At 37.9% G+C, this 18,014-nt stretch overlaps 1 protein-coding gene and 2 long non-coding RNA genes across 3 annotated transcripts in view; 2 read left to right on the plus strand and 1 right to left on the minus strand.

Moving 5' to 3' along the window:
* Positions 1 to 18,014, minus strand: part of LOC149412196 (periodic tryptophan protein 2 homolog) — a 201,990-nt gene that overhangs the window by 173,859 nt on the left and 10,117 nt on the right. The window lies entirely within an intron of this gene.
* LOC149412197 (uncharacterized) lies at positions 9,811 to 11,308 on the plus strand. Its single transcript, XR_016304580.1, has 3 exons — positions 9,811 to 10,275; positions 10,378 to 10,664; positions 10,995 to 11,308. It is a non-coding gene; the product is annotated as an uncharacterized LOC149412197 (long non-coding RNA).
* Positions 14,528 to 16,025, plus strand: LOC149412198 (uncharacterized). Its single transcript, XR_016304581.1, has 3 exons — positions 14,528 to 14,992; positions 15,095 to 15,381; positions 15,712 to 16,025. It is a non-coding gene; the product is annotated as an uncharacterized LOC149412198 (long non-coding RNA).

The following is an 18,014-nucleotide window of genomic DNA, read 5'->3' on the forward strand; positions in this document are numbered from 1 at the left end:
TCATGAACATCACTTCTGTTTTGAAATATTAGTTTCACTTGTGACGGTTTTTCAAACTGCATCTTGATAGAGCGAGTTTTGTTACCACGCTTGGCTCCTAATCTGTATAATTAAATATTATTTTATTTATAGTTGTAACCTTATTTACAATATCCGTGACGAGATTTATGTCTTCATTAATAGATTGAGCTTGAGTTTTAGAATGGCTCTCTGGAACATTAAATAGGATTACGTTTTTTGATCGTGTTTTCTTGTCCTCCATGTATCAAGAGCCTCGCATAAACTGGGGGCGTTTTCATTTTGAATATTTTGGGTATTGGGGTGAAGTGGTTGGTTTTGATGAAATGTTTATAGGCACCCAATTTTTCTACCATAATTCTTAACTTTATTCCCATTTGACCAATTGTACCCAGCAGCTCCGATAGTTTGGACAACATTTTTGCCATTTGCTCTTTATTGAATCGATTGTTTGGGTTCACATTTATTGTCTTTAAAAAATTCAGACTTTCACTGGCATTGGCCAAGTACTGCTAAGCGTTGTCGTTGGAGCTCATACTTATTTTGGATATAATTTACATATATATTTTTTTATTAGTTTAGCAGCCCTGCACGGCGTAAGGAGAATGACGGGTAGTGGTTTTAGGTACAAATTTGTTGACACTGGTATAATGTTATTGATACAATTATATTATGACAGTTAATCAGTGAACTGTATTATTTCAGTTATTAAAAGATAAACACCTTTTTCAATTATGATAGTACACAAAACACGGTTAAGAATCAATTCTTCAAAAGTTGATAGCAAACTTATGTTAATTTAATGAGTGTAAATAACAGTTTTGTGATATTTGAACATAACGATTTAACAACACGAGCACTATGGACTGTGTATGAAAGATGTGGAATAAACAGTAAAGTTTTTAAATAATAATAATAATAATAATAATAATAATTGGATAATTTGTAGAGCGCCGTTTTTGTGAAAAATCACCTCAAGGGCGCTGTACAATTTATTTCCTAGGATCTACATTTGTTATTTAGAAAAGATACCAAAACATACTTACCTGGCAAGTCACTTCCAACAAACACACTTATATTAAAAAGTTTATGCTTAAAGATAGAACTGCACGCAGAGGACACTATATCAAAAAACACTGGTCGTCGCATGATCTTAAGTCTGCTATAGTTTTTATTTTAATTTAAATGTATTTTAACTGTCTTAAAAGCCTACAAATTGTTAGTTGTTATCATTTTTATTTATTTATTTTTAATTATTATTTTTATTTATTTTATTTTATTTTTAGTATTTTTTACATTTTGTTAATTTAAATTTAAATTGCCGTCAACTGTGAAAGTGGAGGTTTCTGAAATTATGGATACGACTGTCTGAAAAGGTGCGTTTTAAGTTTAGACCTAAATTCTGCCGAGTCTGCGATCATTCTCAAATCATGTGGCAGTCCATTCCAGGCTTTAGGTCCTGACACGGCAAAAGCACGCTCACCGAACTTAGTATCTGGTGTGCGCTTTGGTTCCTTCAACCTTCCGATAGTTGATGACGTTGCTGACCTAAGGGTTGACTGTCGGGAATTGGAATCTTCTGGAATACACAATTCTGATAAATAAGCCGGAGCCATTCCGTTAAGTGACTTAAATACCATCCAGCATACCTTGAACTGGATTCTTTCAGGACATTTGAGCCAGTGCAGATTTTTGAGATGCTCTGAAATGTGGGAGTATTTAGATACTCCGGTGATAAGCCTTGCCGCGGCGTTGAAAACGGATTGTAATTGGTTGATTTGACATTTAGGGAGACTTGCATATATTCCGTTGCAATAATCTAGACGTGAAACAACATAGGAATTGACTTCCGTACGTACGTCTATGGACAACTAAACATCTATCAATTTTGTTCCACAATCATTTACTCCCTATTAAATATAAAACTACTTAAAATAACAAAATAACCGCGCTAATCTACTTCGGACCGTCCCCGTGACGTGTACAAGTATTCGCAAGGTGAGATTCCTCCTTTTTACTGAGAAAAGACTCATTTTAGTTTTTAAGTTCATTCCAAACCAACATTTACGGAAAGTGAAATTTTCATATTTTACGTGCTTTCAATTAGTGAAATAACACTCATAGGGGTGGTTTTTATCCCCCTTTTTTAATGCCTTACCATTGTTTAATCTCTTGTGTACTTAATAACGTTAAAAAACTCATAAAAATTGCTACCTGTCAAAATTCAGTGACCATAGACAACTTGGAGCTTTGCGCAGAAATTGTGCAAAATTGTGCAGACTGATCTTGTCTTTAATATATCTCCATAGATATTCATAATAGACGGGTAATTCTTTCACAAATTGCAAGAATTCATAGATGCCCATCATTTAAGACCAAAATCATCCATTGGCTAGTGTTATTTCAGTTAACCAATCACAAGACATTTATATCACAACAAAAGCGAATACGGATTATTGTAGCATTTGTTTCCCCAAAATAAATTTATAATTTCTATAATGTCCTCTGATGCGACAAAACCTTCTCGCGATGAATACGGTCATAGTAAGAAAAAAAGAGTACTGGACATTACGCTTTCCCCTAATGCCAAAAAAACAGATCCAGAGATCATCACAGTTGACCCTCATTATGAAGATTCTGACTCGGATGATGAGGGATCCCGATGCTCAGATGAGCCTGACGTGTCTCCCAGTGCCTCTGGAGTAGAAGTCCTAAATGACGCCCAATCTCATCTGATGGCACTACAAGACGTCCTGGCAGAAAAAAGCTCAAAGGTATCAAAGGACCAGCAACTTCGAGTTTCAAGAAGCGTATCCGAAGTTCTCCGAGCCGTATCCCAATTGCTTCTGGAGCGCGAGGCTATGCGCGCTGATATGGCAACAGTTACTGCACAGCTTCACATCGCGAGAGAAGAAACAAGGAGCGAACGAGTAGAAAATAAGCACCTACAAGAAAAAATCCTTCAGCTGGAGTCTGACCTTGGTCCTGTCATGCATAGAGTCGCTATGGCAACGGAAGCCAGCCTTTCATTTGCAGACATTGCCCGAAATAGTTTTGCGGACGCTGTTCGGAATCGTCCTGAAAAAGCATCCAATCCCCCAATCACACGCACGAGGATTCAAGTGGGAAGCCCAAAGCCTTCGGTGTGCATTTTTCCCAAATTAAAGGCCAAAGATAGTGAACAAACAAAGCAGCTTATGAAGGACACTTTCCGACCATCAGATTTAGGTGTACGCGTGACGGGGATCCGGAAAATAAAAAATAATGGTGTGTTACTCCAGACGGCGACAAAAGAAGACTGTAAAAAAATTTTAAATGCCCCAGCTCTTGTCAATTCTTCAACCCTGAGTGCCCGACTGCCGACCAAAAGACTACCGAGAGTCATATTTTTTAATGTTCCCCGTGAGCTGACTGATGATGATTTCCTGCAGAGCGCTCTTACCGGCATCTCTGGGATAACTGACGTTGGGAGCACCATAGCGAGCTGCAGGCTCAGTCACCTAGCTGGTGCTCGCACAGGATCAACTTGCCACCGGGTCTACGAGGTGCCTGCTAACCTGCGACACATCCTAGTGGAACAGGGAAAGGTCTTTGTGGACTGGACAGTGTGCCGCGTACGTGATTTTATTGGCCTCACAGTATGTTCCAAGTGCCAAATGATCGGTCACTCTTTCAAGTTCTGTAAAGATCAAACAAGATGTGGTCACTGTGGCCAGGATGGTCACTCCCGCGAAAGTTGCCCAAATACTGCTGCGAAGGCAGTTTGCGCCACCTGCATCAGATTTGGAAAGCCCGCCACTCATCCTACCGGAGACAGGGAGAACTGCCCAGCATACCTAGCAGCGCTTTCGAGGGATTTCTCCACGATCAGCTATGGCGTCTAACTACATAGATGAAGACTATGATGTTGACTTTAAGAGAACTAATAGGTTAGACCAATGGACGGAAGAAATGGTAGAGAAAAACAGTGAAGTGGGAAGTTTTATATGTGTGCAAGTTAATATACGATCAATCTCTAAATATTGGGATGTTTTACATGCTAACCTCCAAAATTGTTGGAAAAATATAGATTTATTAATGTTATGTGAAACATCTATAAAAAGTGAACAAACTTGTCTTTTCGAAATTCCAGGTTATAATAGCATCAGTTACTGTCGCACATCCAAATCGGGAGGGGGTATAAGCTTATATATCCGGGATACTTTAATTTTTACACAAAATACATATGAAACAATGTTTTTCGAAAATATCTCATGCCTAATAACATTACCTAATAATACAACACTTAATGTTCTTGCTATTTATAGACCACCAAATCTTAGTAAACAATCTTTTATAAATGAGCTTTCTTCATTACTAACCAAACATTCGAACCGTAATGAAAATATGTTAATATTTGGTGATATAAATATTGATTTGCTAAATTATATTGACGCTATAACGATCAACTATGAAAACACTCTTTCAAATAATTATTTTACTAAATGTATCAGTGACGTTACGAGGGAAGCCATAGCTAAAGGTAAAGTGACACGTACGTGCCTGGATCATATATTTGTTAGGTATATTAATAAGCACAAAGACACGGACATGCTACGTGCTTGTGTATGTGACTTCATTATTGCTGATCACTTTACAACAGGTGTGAGCATTCCATATTATAAAATGAATAAACGTATTGTAAATGAAGTACGGCAGGTCTCAATTTTATCCCAAAAACGTATAGATTGCTCTATTAGAAATTATAACTGGAGTGCTTTACTACAGACAAACGATTGCACTAATTTATATAATCAAATAAAATCCAATTTTAACGAATTGTATGAAAATAGTAGATTAATTATAGATATCAAACCTAAAGCTCGACCTTGGATAATAAAAGAATGGATGACCGAAGATATTTTATCACATATTAAAAAAAAAGATTTTTTATTTAAACGATGGAAAAATTCACCAACAAATACAATTTATGAAAAACAATATAAATCATTTCGTAATTATGTCACCAAATTAATAATCAAAAATAAAACGGCATTTTATAATGATAGATTTAAGCATCATTTTACAGACAGCAAAAAAACCTGGGATGAAATAAATAAAATTCTAGGACGTAACACAAAGAGTAACTGTGATGATGTTATATCTAAATATATGCTAAAAGATCAATCCGTGGAAATTGTGACAAACCAATTTGTAAACTATTTTTCAGACAGCATTTCTTCAATGGTACACAAATGTGATTTTAGGGCATCAAATATCGTCCCGCCAGAATTGCAACATAGCTTATATATACCACGAGCGTCACTCGCAGACATAGTGAGCATAGTGAAGCTCCTCAAAAATTCAAAGTCTCCTGGCATAGACAACATACGAATGTTTGACATAAAAAGACACATAGATATCCTAGGCCCTATATTAACACATCTAATTAACATAATTTTAACTCAGGCTGTAATACCGGATGAGCTGAAGTGTAGTATTGTCAGACCTATTTACAAAAGTGGAAAACATACCGATATAGGAAACTATAGACCGATTAGTATACTACCAGCTATAGAAAAGATTCTCGAAAAATACTTATCTTTAAAACTAACTAAATACTTGGACTTCTTTTCTATAATAGATCCCAATCAATATGGTTTCCAAAAAAAAAAAAGTACCGAAATGTTACTACAGGATTTTTCTAATTTTATAAATAATGAATTGAATAACAAAAGACATGTTTTGGTACTGTTCATAGACAATTCTAAGGCATTTGATACTATAGATACGACGAAATTGTTAAATATTTTGGAGGCAATAGGGGTAAGAGGAAATACACTCAAACTATTCAAAAACTTTTTAACCAACCGCCAAATCAAGGTAAAAATATCAGATAAATTTAGTGAAATAAAAAATGTCAAAACTGGAGTTCCACAGGGGTCAATTTTGGGACCAACATTTTATATTATCTTTGTATCTCTTATGACAAAAATTTTTTCGTTTGTTAAATATTATGTATACGCTGATGATACTGCACTTGTCATATCCCATGAAAATTTATCTATTGCAATGAAATTGTTGCAGCAAGACTTTATTTCTTTATTAAGGTGGTCACATGATTATGGTTTACTAATTAATTCTAAAAAAACAAAACTGATGCATATAAGATCACCACATGCCAAGTATAGCGAGGCACCTCTAATCATATCTCACTCTTTTGACTGCATTCACAACAATATCACACAGCCCTGTGCGTGTACAAATATCGAACTGGTTAACCAATATGTCTATCTAGGAGTTACAGTAGATTGTAACATGAAGTGGGATGTACACATTTCAAAACTGTGTAAGCGCCTTCGGTCTATTGTAGGAAGACTGTATAAAATAAAATATTTTGTGCCTTTAAAAACTATGAAATTGATTTATCTGTCTCTTGCAGAATCTACCGTAAGATATGGGATAACTTCATGGGGTCAATCGTGCAAAACCAACATAAAACATGTACAAATGATTCAAAATGCCATTGTAAAGTTGTTAGTAAGCAAAACCATTTATAACCAGAGGAGAGACATTAGTATTATGTATAAATCAATAAATGTATTACCGATTCGTGCCCTTATGTGGCAAAAAATTGTATTACAGCATATATCTGACAGTCCGTATAAAACAATGGTGGATCATGTACACAATACACGTTTCATACAAAATAAAGGAGTGAAAGTACCTATGTTTCAAAACAAATATGGTCAAAGAACTCTTGAATACACAATACCTTTAATTTTTAACAAATTGCCATATGAATTAAAAGAAAATTGCTCCATTAATAAATTCTCTTTAATATTAAAATCATGGCTACTAAGGAGTAACCTCATGTATTAAGACTGTTTTTTTTTTCCCCCACAACACTGTTTCTGTATTTTCAAATTTAAGGTATATCACAATTTTTATTTATATTTTTTTTGGTTTTTTTGTAGAAATGTATGTATTACTACGCTAAAGCGTTGATGATTATTTTAATTTTATGTACTATACTATTATTATAGGTGCAACTAATCTCCTGCTGACAAGCTACTTGCAGTAGCTTAGCGGGTATAAATAATATTGTATGTAATCTTTATACAAATAAAAAAAAAAAAAAAAAAAAAAAAACTAGCAATTTAGTCGCCTCTGTTGGCAGGTTTCTCCGCACTGCTTTAATTTGCCTTAATTGAAAGAACCCCGTGCTTACAGTTCTGTTCACCTGAGTTTTAAGGGAAAAATTAGCGTCCAGATTGACACCCAGTAATTTGATGCACGTTTTTGGAGTGATGTCACTTCCGGAAATGGTTATTGGGGAGTTTTCAATGTTATGCTGACGTCTGCTTGTAGCAGTCCACAGAAACTCAGTCTTTGTGGGATTCAGTTTCAATCTATTTGAGGTCATCCAGCGAGTAATTGCTTCTATACACTCAGTTATACGAATTTTTAGACTGTTTATTTCTTCTGGTAAGCAGTAAAAATAAACTTGCTGGTCATCAGCGTAGCAGTGAGATAGAAGGCCACATGATTCTATTATTTTAGCGACATCATTTGTGAAGAGGATGAAGAGTAGTGGGCCCAGAACGGACCCTTGGGGTACTCCAGATGAAAGGGTTGCATAATTTGATTGGTTTTTTCCTACTTTTACGGCTTGTAAACGGTTGGCCAGGTACGATGTCAGCCAGGTCTTAACATCACAGTTTAAACCAAATGATTCATCTAATCGTTTAATAAGAAAGTCATGGTCAATCGTGTCAAATGCAGCACTCATATCCAAGACTGAAAGAAGTGCCAGTTTACCCGACTCAATGGCAGTAGTTATGTCCGACAAAACACGTAGTAACCCGGTTTCTGTGGAGTGGAACCGTCTATATGCAGATTGGTATTTAGTTAATAATTCATTTGAATTTAAGTGACATATGACCTGTGAGGCAGCGATTTTTTCTAATATTTTTGATATAAAAGGCAGATTTGAAACGGGTCGGTAATTTGAAAGATCTTCAGCGTCCAGTTGTGGTTTTTTTAATAATGGAGTTACGATAGCTGATTTAAGGGATTTTGGAAAGTCACCCGTGCTAAGTGACTTATTGAAAAGATGAACTAAAAAGGGAGCAATTTCATTGCAACACTTTTTCAGTAGCCACGTTGGAATAGGGTCGAGCGAACACTGCTTGTTCGGTGAAGTAAGAATTAATTTCCTTACTTCTTCTAGGGATGTAGGTTTGAAGGCAGAAAGGTTTTCTTTATTGCATTTAGTAAAATACGGTGGTGGAGCGTAGGTTGTTAGGGCTCGTATTGACTCAATTTTGTCAAGGAAAAACTTGGAGAAGATTTCCGGAGCTATGTCGATTGTATTTGGTGCATGGACATCAGCAATGACTGTCTTAACCGAGTTCCAAAGACTACGTGGATTTTGACGCTCTGAAGTGATCCTATTTGTCCAATATTCAGACCTTTTTGAACGGATTAAGATCATGTACCCTTTTTGAGCCTGTATCCAATCGTTCCGTGATGTAACCCCCGAGTGTCTGTAGGACCTCTCCAATTTACGCATCAATCTCTTCTGGCTCCGACATTCTTCGTCAAACCAGGCATCAGATTTTCGTAGACGCCGAGTTTTTGTAGAAATTGGAGCATATGTATTTAAAAGGGTTGAAAGGATGCTGTTATAATCTGCTGCTAGTTTGGTTGGCGACTCTGTTTCCCATGCGCTATGTGTACAGAGCGGAGAAGCTTTTAGTTCTGACAGGAAGTCGTCAAAGTTAAAACCGCGCCATGCTCTTGATGTGATAGTAACGTAAGGAATTTTCGGTGGGTTAAAATCGATTTCTGAGCGAATAAGTCGATGGTTTGATAGTCCTACATCCACACTATCCGCTACCAGAAACGGACCGCTTGACTTTGAGATAAAAATGTCCAAAGTTCCGCCAGCATTGTGAGTTGGGGAATTAACCCATTGACGGCATCCGAAGCAGTCTAATAAATCAGTGAATTTAAGAGTATTTGGTGATTCTAGACGCTCTAAGTGAATGTTAATGTCGCCTGTTATGAAAATATTATCGGAAAGTCCCACAACCCGCTCGAGAAAACACGAAAATTCATTAAAAAAGTCCAAAGTGATTTGTTTTGAACCAGGCCGGTATAGGGTACATAAAATGAATGATGCTCCTGCAGACGAAACTCGGCATCCCAAGTGCTCAAAGGTTCGGTATGCACCAATTGACACCCTTGTTAAACGCAAGCCCTGGCGACCTAAAATCACGATACCCCCGTGATTTACGCTAGCGATGTTGTCATCCCGAGAAATTGTTGCTTTCGGTCGGGCTTCTTCTAGCACGACATAACCTAAAGCTCGGAGTCTCTTTATTGAAAAAGAGTCACTATTTTCGTTCCAAGTCTCAGTTATGGCCAGGACATGAAGATTCTGTTCGTTGAAAACCTCCCCTACTTCCTCTATCTTGTTATTGAGAGATCTAACATTCCAGGATCCTATACCTAGTTGACGGCTCTTAAAGTTGGCATGCCGTTGTATACAAGCATTAACTGTGTTATATTCTCTCTCCGGATTCGGGAGAATTTGAGTTGCTACTTTTCCCTGTTCTTCTGTTAGCGGTGACGTAACTATTTCGATGCTGTGTTCCAGATGTATTTTCCTACTGCGTCCAGCTCTGCAACCACGAAACCTCATTTTACGGGTAGTTGTTTTAGTAATAACGCGTCCAAGGTTATACAGCGATATCTTTGCAGCTATTGCAGGGTCCAAATAGACACTTTCACTATTAAGGGTGGGTTTTTTCATTTACCGAGAATGCTAAATGCAATGCTAATTGTAAAAGTAAACAGTAAAAGTCATAGAAATGAGTTTTTTCATTTGACATTTACCGTTTACTTTTACCTACAATCTTACAGCTAGGCAACCGTGCTGTAAATGCTAATTGTAAAGTAAAAAATGGCTGCCATTGCCGAAGTGACAGTTCAAGAGTTTAGAGGTTATTTTTTGTTGTAGCTATTTGGCGGTATTTGCTATTATATATTACCAATATTACTTAACAAAATGTTTGCAACAAGTGACAGTTCTTCAAGTTCTGATGATGAAGTTGTAATGAATATGACGCGACGTGTTAAGCGACATAATATACGTCGGAACATGTATCTAATGGAAGATCATGATTTTATTTGCCGATTTCGTGTCAATAAGGAAACTGCTCGACTTTTAACTACATTAATCGCAGATATGATATGTACTCCCACCGATATGTAAGTAATGGTTAATAAAATGAAATTACAAACATTTTTACAACAATTTATTCAAATTACATCACGTAAATAGAATGATAATGACTTTCTTTCTCTCCTTAGGAATAATGCTGTCAAACCATCTGAACAGTTGTTACTGGCTTTGCGGTTTTATGCAACTGGTTCAATGCAAAGAGTACTTGGGGACATTGCAAATGTACACAAAAGTACAGTATGTAAAATAATTTTCAATGTGTCAAAGGCGATAGCGTCACTCAATAAAAACTTTATATCAATGCCCAGAAGTGACGCTGGAATGTTAGAGAATAACAGAAAGTTTCATAGATTGGCCAAATTCCCAAATGTTATAGGAGCCATCGATTGTACCCATGTACCAATAACATCTCCAGGTAAATAAGCTTTTCGTGTTTTTATTTAACTGTAATAAGTAAGATTAAGAAAGGGCCCTCAGATGGTTTGGGCATGCAGAGCGAATGAATGAAGAAAGAAGGAAAATAAAGGAAAGGAGAACATATGACGCAAATGTGAATGGTGAAAGAAGTCTGGAATGCCCGAGGAAGACGTGGCACGATCAAGTGAATCAGATACTTAAGTCGGGCCATGTCAGGAGTCAGAAAAATAGATGAGTATGTATAAATGTAAATGAGACAAAACAGTAATATTTGGTTTTCGCATATATTTATGCAATTGGAATATACTACAATATTTTATAATTTCAGGTGGAAATACTGCGGAGTTATACAGAAACCGTAAAGGTTATTTCTCATACAATGTCCAAACAATTTGTAATGCTGATCTACTAATTTTGGATATTGTATGTAGATGGCCAGGAGCTAGCCATGACAGCACCATTTTTAATGCTAGCAACATTAAAGGCAGGTTGGAGAATGGAGATTTTGGAAGCAACGTAATTTTGGGAGATGGGGGTTATGGCGTGCAGCGCTACCTTTTAACACCTCTTAGGAATCCAATTACACCAGGGCAGGAACTATACAATAGATGCCATATTCGCACCAGAAATCCAGTAGAGCGTTCGTATGGTTTTTTTTTTTTTTTATATTTACTCCACACAGGAGGCCCTGAAGAAAATAATTTCCCTCAGGGCCTATGTCATCTTTGGGGATGCTGTGTGGAGGGTCTTTTTGTGGAGAGGAAGGAGTGAACATGGGTCTTGAAGAGTCCCATGTTGTAGGAGGGAGGAAACACAGAGGCCGGCAGTTCGTTCCACAGCCGAGCTGTTGAACTTAAGAACGAATCATAGAAGCGACCCGTTCTCATGTGACAAGTGTCAACTGTGTACAAATGTTGGGCGCGCGTTTGGCGTGTATCCCGACTACGCACCGGTGCCGAAGGGATCAATGACGCTAGTTCCTCAGAGCATCTTCCATTGTAATACCGATAGAACAAGGACAGCATACCTACCTGATGCCTGTGCTCTAAAGATTGCAGTCCGTTTGTTAAGATTGGGGAATCTATCAAACGGACCGCCCGTTTCTGCACAGAGTCAAGGGTTTTTTTCAGGTATTTTGGGGCTCCAGACCAGAGATGGCTGCCAAATTCGACAGTAGGGCGCACTTGCGATTTGTACAGGGTGAGCAGTTGTGTACTATTAAAGTATCTGCGGGCCCTGTACAGTACGCCCAGCTTCTGAGAGGCCAACTTTACTCTAGCTTCGATGGAGCCCCCGTACCTGAGCTGGTCACTTATAGTTACACCAAGCATGGTGTCTGGAAGAGACGTTTTCCCTGTATTGCGACCAATTTAAGATTAAATCAAAACAGAATCGAAAGTGTCATACTTGCCACCGCAGTTTTACACAATATTTGTTTAAAAAAGAACATTCCTGAGGTAGATCCGGAAATGTATGTTGATCTCGACAGATTCCGAATGGATAACAATGAAGGCGGTGGCAGCGGTGCGCCCACCACCTCTGGAAGCAATGCTAGGGAAGCACTCATTCATTCCTATTTTGACCACTAAGTATTTATTCCTTGTATCCATAATATTTATATACATAGATAACTACTTTCTTACAGTTTTCCATCAATAGACCCTTTGCAGGTTTTCATTTACATAAACTCATTAGAAATTGGAGAAGAAGTTGGATATAGAGATGTATAAATGTGGAGGAAGCAAGGGAGGTTTATATGGGCATTTGTGTAGAGCTGTCCTCTCTGCCTACCCCAAGAGGGAAATGGTGTGTATTGTGTATGTATGTATATATAATTTTGTTTCAGGTTGGCTGCCAGAGACACAATATGAATCAACTTGTAACTCATGTGCAGTGTGCACATGATATGGAATAAACAAGGAATTGAAATGATGGACTTTTTCAAAAATATAATTTTTATTTAAGAAGTTGTAGGACTTATGTAGGAAAATTATTATCTTTAAGTAACAATTATATGTTTATAATTTATTAATGCTCCTTATTAATGAAAATATACATAGTTAAAACTAATACATAAATTACTTTTAAATCTGGAGAAACGCATATGAAACATTGATTTAAGGGATTTTGGAAAGTCACCCGTGCTAAGTGACTTATTGAAAAGATGAACTAAAAAGGGAGCAATTTCATTGCAACACTTTTTCAGTAGCCACGTTGGAATAGGGTCGAGCGAACACTGCTTGTTCGGTGAAGTAAGAATTAATTTCCTTACTTCTTCTAGGGATGTAGGTTTGAAGGCAGAAAGGTTTTCTTTATTGCATTTAGTAAAATACGGTGGTGGAGCGTAGGTTGTTAGGGCTCGTATTGACTCAATTTTGTCAAGGAAAAACTTGGAGAAGATTTCCGGAGCTATGTCGATTGTATTTGGTGCATGGACATCAGCAATGACTGTCTTAACCGAGTTCCAAAGACTACGTGGATTTTGACGCTCTGAAGTGATCCTATTTGTCCAATATTCAGACCTTTTTGAACGGATTAAGATCATGTACCCTTTTTGAGCCTGTATCCAATCGTTCCGTGATGTAACCCCCGAGTGTCTGTAGGACCTCTCCAATTTACGCATCAATCTCTTCTGGCTCCGACATTCTTCGTCAAACCAGGCATCAGATTTTCGTAGACGCCGAGTTTTTGTAGAAATTGGAGCATATGTATTTAAAAGGGTTGAAAGGATGCTGTTATAATCTGCTGCTAGTTTGGTTGGCGACTCTGTTTCCCATGCGCTATGTGTACAGAGCGGAGAAGCTTTTAGTTCTGACAGGAAGTCGTCAAAGTTAAAACCGCGCCATGCTCTTGATGTGATAGTAACGTAAGGAATTTTCGGTGGGTTAAAATCGATTTCTGAGCGAATAAGTCGATGGTTTGATAGTCCTACATCCACACTATCCGCTACCAGAAACGGACCGCTTGACTTTGAGATAAAAATGTCCAAAGTTCCGCCAGCATTGTGAGTTGGGGAATTAACCCATTGACGGCATCCGAAGCAGTCTAATAAATCAGTGAATTTAAGAGTATTTGGTGATTCTAGACGCTCTAAGTGAATGTTAATGTCGCCTGTTATGAAAATATTATCGGAAAGTCCCACAACCCGCTCGAGAAAACACGAAAATTCATTAAAAAAGTCCAAAGTGATTTGTTTTGAACCAGGCCGGTATAGGGTACATAAAATGAATGATGCTCCTGCAGACGAAACTCGGCATCCCAAGTGCTCAAAGGTTCGGTATGCACCAATTGACACCCTTGTTAAACGCAAGCCCTGGCGACCTAAAATCACGATACCCCCGTGATTTACGCTAGCGATGTTGTCATCCCGAGAAATTGTTGCTTTCGGTCGGGCTTCTTCTAGCACGACATAACCTAAAGCTCGGAGTCTCTTTATTGAAAAAGAGTCACTATTTTCGTTCCAAGTCTCAGTTATGGCCAGGACATGAAGATTCTGTTCGTTGAAAACCTCCCCTACTTCCTCTATCTTGTTATTGAGAGATCTAACATTCCAGGATCCTATACCTAGTTGACGGCTCTTAAAGTTGGCATGCCGTTGTATACAAGCATTAACTGTGTTATATTCTCTCTCCGGATTCGGGAGAATTTGAGTTGCTACTTTTCCCTGTTCTTCTGTTAGCGGTGACGTAACTATTTCGATGCTGTGTTCCAGATGTATTTTCCTACTGCGTCCAGCTCTGCAACCACGAAACCTCATTTTACGGGTAGTTGTTTTAGTAATAACGCGTCCAAGGTTATACAGCGATATCTTTGCAGCTATTGCAGGGTCCAAATAGACACTTTCACTATTAAGGGTGGGTTTTTTCATTTACCGAGAATGCTAAATGCAATGCTAATTGTAAAAGTAAACAGTAAAAGTCATAGAAATGAGTTTTTTCATTTGACATTTACCGTTTACTTTTACCTACAATCTTACAGCTAGGCAACCGTGCTGTAAATGCTAATTGTAAAGTAAAAAATGGCTGCCATTGCCGAAGTGACAGTTCAAGAGTTTAGAGGTTATTTTTTGTTGTAGCTATTTGGCGGTATTTGCTATTATATATTACCAATATTACTTAACAAAATGTTTGCAACAAGTGACAGTTCTTCAAGTTCTGATGATGAAGTTGTAATGAATATGACGCGACGTGTTAAGCGACATAATATACGTCGGAACATGTATCTAATGGAAGATCATGATTTTATTTGCCGATTTCGTGTCAATAAGGAAACTGCTCGACTTTTAACTACATTAATCGCAGATATGATATGTACTCCCACCGATATGTAAGTAATGGTTAATAAAATGAAATTACAAACATTTTTACAACAATTTATTCAAATTACATCACGTAAATAGAATGATAATGACTTTCTTTCTCTCCTTAGGAATAATGCTGTCAAACCATCTGAACAGTTGTTACTGGCTTTGCGGTTTTATGCAACTGGTTCAATGCAAAGAGTACTTGGGGACATTGCAAATGTACACAAAAGTACAGTATGTAAAATAATTTTCAATGTGTCAAAGGCGATAGCGTCACTCAATAAAAACTTTATATCAATGCCCAGAAGTGACGCTGGAATGTTAGAGAATAACAGAAAGTTTCATAGATTGGCCAAATTCCCAAATGTTATAGGAGCCATCGATTGTACCCATGTACCAATAACATCTCCAGGTAAATAAGCTTTTCGTGTTTTTATTTAACTGTAATAAGTAAGATTAAGAAAGGGCCCTCAGATGGTTTGGGCATGCAGAGCGAATGAATGAAGAAAGAAGGAAAATAAAGGAAAGGAGAACATATGACGCAAATGTGAATGGTGAAAGAAGTCTGGAATGCCCGAGGAAGACGTGGCACGATCAAGTGAATCAGATACTTAAGTCGGGCCATGTCAGGAGTCAGAAAAATAGATGAGTATGTATAAATGTAAATGAGACAAAACAGTAATATTTGGTTTTCGCATATATTTATGCAATTGGAATATACTACAATATTTTATAATTTCAGGTGGAAATACTGCGGAGTTATACAGAAACCGTAAAGGTTATTTCTCATACAATGTCCAAACAATTTGTAATGCTGATCTACTAATTTTGGATATTGTATGTAGATGGCCAGGAGCTAGCCATGACAGCACCATTTTTAATGCTAGCAACATTAAAGGCAGGTTGGAGAATGGAGATTTTGGAAGCAACGTAATTTTGGGAGATGGGGGTTATGGCGTGCAGCGCTACCTTTTAACACCTCTTAGGAATCCAATTACACCAGGGCAGGAACTATACAATAGATGCCATATTCGCACCAGAAATCCAGTAGAGCGTTCGTATGGTTTTTTTTTTTTTTTATATTTACTCCACACAGGAGGCCCTGAAGAAAATAATTTCCCTCAGGGCCTATGTCATCTTTGGGGATGCTGTGTGGAGGGTCTTTTTGTGGAGAGGAAGGAGTGAACATGGGTCTTGAAGAGTCCCATGTTGTAGGAGGGAGGAAACACAGAGGCCGGCAGTTCGTTCCACAGCCGAGCTGTTGAACTTAAGAACGAATCATAGAAGCGACCCGTTCTCATGTGACAAGTGTCAACTGTGTACAAATGTTGGGCGCGCGTTTGGCGTGTATCCCGACTACGCACCGGTGCCGAAGGGATCAATGACGCTAGTTCCTCAGAGCATCTTCCATTGTAATACCGATAGAACAAGGACAGCATACCTACCTGATGCCTGTGCTCTAAAGATTGCAGTCCGTTTGTTAAGATTGGGGAATCTATCAAACGGACCGCCCGTTTCTGCACAGAGTCAAGGGTTTTTTTCAGGTATTTTGGGGCTCCAGACCAGAGATGGCTGCCAAATTCGACAGTAGGGCGCACTTGCGATTTGTACAGGGTGAGCAGTTGTGTACTATTAAAGTATCTGCGGGCCCTGTACAGTACGCCCAGCTTCTGAGAGGCCAACTTTACTCTAGCTTCGATGGAGCCCCCGTACCTGAGCTGGTCACTTATAGTTACACCAAGCATGGTGTCTGGAAGAGACGTTTTCCCTGTATTGCGACCAATTTAAGATTAAATCAAAACAGAATCGAAAGTGTCATACTTGCCACCGCAGTTTTACACAATATTTGTTTAAAAAAGAACATTCCTGAGGTAGATCCGGAAATGTATGTTGATCTCGACAGATTCCGAATGGATAACAATGAAGGCGGTGGCAGCGGTGCGCCCACCACCTCTGGAAGCAATGCTAGGGAAGCACTCATTCATTCCTATTTTGACCACTAAGTATTTATTCCTTGTATCCATAATATTTATATACATAGATAACTACTTTCTTACAGTTTTCCATCAATAGACCCTTTGCAGGTTTTCATTTACATAAACTCATTAGAAATTGGAGAAGAAGTTGGATATAGAGATGTATAAATGTGGAGGAAGCAAGGGAGGTTTATATGGGCATTTGTGTAGAGCTGTCCTCTCTGCCTACCCCAAGAGGGAAATGGTGTGTATTGTGTATGTATGTATATATAATTTTGTTTCAGGTTGGCTGCCAGAGACACAATATGAATCAACTTGTAACTCATGTGCAGTGTGCACATGATATGGAATAAACAAGGAATTGAAATGATGGACTTTTTCAAAAATATAATTTTTATTTAAGAAGTTGTAGGACTTATGTAGGAAAATTATTATCTTTAAGTAACAATTATATGTTTATAATTTATTAATGCTCCTTATTAATGAAAATATACATAGTTAAAACTAATACATAAATTACTTTTAAATCTGGAGAAACGCATATGAAACATTGATTTAAGGGATTTTGGAAAGTCACCCGTGCTAAGTGACTTATTGAAAAGATGAACTAAAAAGGGAGCAATTTCATTGCAACACTTTTTCAGTAGCCACGTTGGAATAGGGTCGAGCGAACACTGCTTGTTCGGTGAAGTAAGAATTAATTTCCTTACTTCTTCTAGGGATGTAGGTTTGAAGGCAGAAAGGTTTTCTTTATTGCATTTAGTAAAATACGGTGGTGGAGCGTAGGTTGTTAGGGCTCGTATTGACTCAATTTTGTCAAGGAAAAACTTGGAGAAGATTTCCGGAGCTATGTCGATTGTATTTGGTGCATGGACATCAGCAATGACTGTCTTAACCGAGTTCCAAAGACTACGTGGATTTTGACGCTCTGAAGTGATCCTATTTGTCCAATATTCAGACCTTTTTGAACGGATTAAGATCATGTACCCTTTTTGAGCCTGTATCCAATCGTTCCGTGATGTAACCCCCGAGTGTCTGTAGGACCTCTCCAATTTACGCATCAATCTCT

This window comes from Hesperophylax consimilis, chromosome 23 (assembly GCF_061612785.1).
Source record: "Hesperophylax consimilis isolate HC1 chromosome 23, BYU_Hcon_1.0, whole genome shotgun sequence".
Classification (NCBI taxonomy): domain Eukaryota; kingdom Metazoa; phylum Arthropoda; class Insecta; order Trichoptera; family Limnephilidae; genus Hesperophylax; species Hesperophylax consimilis.